Here is a 1,960-nt window from a genome sequence, read left to right on the forward strand (position 1 = left end):
AACAATCAGGAGCACATTAATATTTTTGAATTTATTTTTAATTATTTTTGTGTTTAGTGTGTGCCCTGCCCTCCTCTTTTTCCTTCTCTTCCTCCTTTTCCTCTTTTGACATTAGTTTTTGAAGCCACTAAAAAACGTTAAAGATTTAGTAGAAGGTTACTCTTTCACTTTTTTGGCTTAATAACCTCATTTGGACCTTCATGATGAGGTTATAATATGGAAGAATAGATCCTTTAGAAGTCTTTCCTTTGATTAGTTACATAACTTGGTACATTCATACAACTGAATGCTATGCAGTGATTGAGTGATTTTATAGCTTTCTATTAATTAACATGGAAAGATATTCGTTAAATAAAAGGGAAAAAAGATGCTCAAGGTACATCGTTAAGTGAAAAGGCAGAATATCAGAATACAAAACAATATGATTCCACATGTTTAATGTATAAATTTAAAAAAGGAAATAATAACTAAATGTTGTTAATCTGAGATTATGTGCCAGGTATTGTACTAATCACTTTGTACTCATTAGCCTATTTAATTCTCATAATCATCTCTTAAGGTACCTGCTCTTATACTCACTCCCTCCTTTGAGAAATTGAAGCACAGAGACACTAAGTCACTTTCTCAAGGTCATACAGCTAGTAAGAAGTAGGTCTGGGATTTGAACCCAGGATGCCTGGTTCCACAACTTTAATTCTTAATTTCTTGGCTATAAAAATTGAACCAAAATATTGATGGTGTTACTTGAGGGTGGTATAAAATGAGTTATTTTCGTTTTTGTTCCTTTATGCATTGTCACAGTTTTTTTTCTTCAATTAGTATGTATTACGTTCAAATTAGAAAAGCAAATTTTGGTGTGAAAATGAAGAATTCCTTCACCACCTAAAGAACATAGCAATAAATGCAACATATACTTAAATGACATCATACAATTTACGGTTCAGCCTAGCAGTCTAAATTAAACTTTAATTCTTTAAGAATTATACATTACTGACCATCTTGGTCGGCTGGGCGGGGGTGTCGGGTGGTGGCGGCGGGAGGGAGGCGGTAGGTGGGCCGGGTCACAGGCTTGGGTCTTGGCCTTGCCTCCCTCTCCGGTTCGCCAGGGGCCCATGATGCCGCAGTTCCAGACATGGGAGGAGTTCAGTCTACCTCGCCGACCCTATGAAGGCACTTGTGGTTCTGAAATATAGGCATTCTGATGGGAAGTTGTATATTAAAGTAACAGGTGATTTAATTTGCTTGGTGATAAAGAACAGACTAAGCTCAAGATGTAAAGGACATTGAGAAATCCCACAGTCAATTGATGCGACTTATGGCAGCCAAGGAATCCCGAAGTGTTGCCATGGAAACGGACTGACTGGTTTGAAATGAAGACTGCCATATTCTTAGGAAGTAAATGTCTTTTGAATTTGAGGAAGTGTTGGGACAGAGGATCCTTACTGTCCATAGATTCCATATACTTAATGTATATATTCCATATATTTAATGGACACTGATAGACGGAAGCCACCATATTATAGGATATTTGTCACATATTTCCCATGTGGAGTTACTCAGAAGGACTAAGGATTATGGGAACTGTTAAATCTCTGCATACCTCTTTGATACCCCTGTCCATTCCTCTCATTATTTAACCAAGGTGCTAAGCATGACTATCACAACTGTTATGTTTCCACTAAGCCAGAAGAATATTATTTGATATTTATCTTATATCTATAACCTGAATTTTACCAACTAATGTAATGTTCATACGTTGATTCCTACATTAATATATTTTTTGTTAGGAAAAAAAAGAATTATACATTACAGATAAGAATATCAAAACTTTGCCATGTAGTGAGTTCTCTAGTCAAAGATGAGTCACTGGCAAAGAATTGGCAATGTAATCCAGTATATCCAAGGACCTGAATTATATTTTAAAATTTGAATGCTGATGGATAATATATATATATATATA

The 1,960-nt window shown here is 35.6% G+C and overlaps 1 pseudogene; it reads left to right on the forward strand.

Moving 5' to 3' along the window:
- The first annotated feature begins 1,115 nt into the window (after positions 1–1,115).
- On the forward strand, positions 1,116–1,362 carry LOC102758835 (annotated as a pseudogene).
- Positions 1,363–1,960: the final 598 nt, after the last annotated feature.

The sequence above is a fragment of the Myotis davidii genome, unplaced genomic scaffold, assembly GCF_000327345.1.
Source record: "Myotis davidii unplaced genomic scaffold, ASM32734v1 scaffold159, whole genome shotgun sequence".
NCBI lineage: Eukaryota > Metazoa > Chordata > Mammalia > Chiroptera > Vespertilionidae > Myotis > Myotis davidii.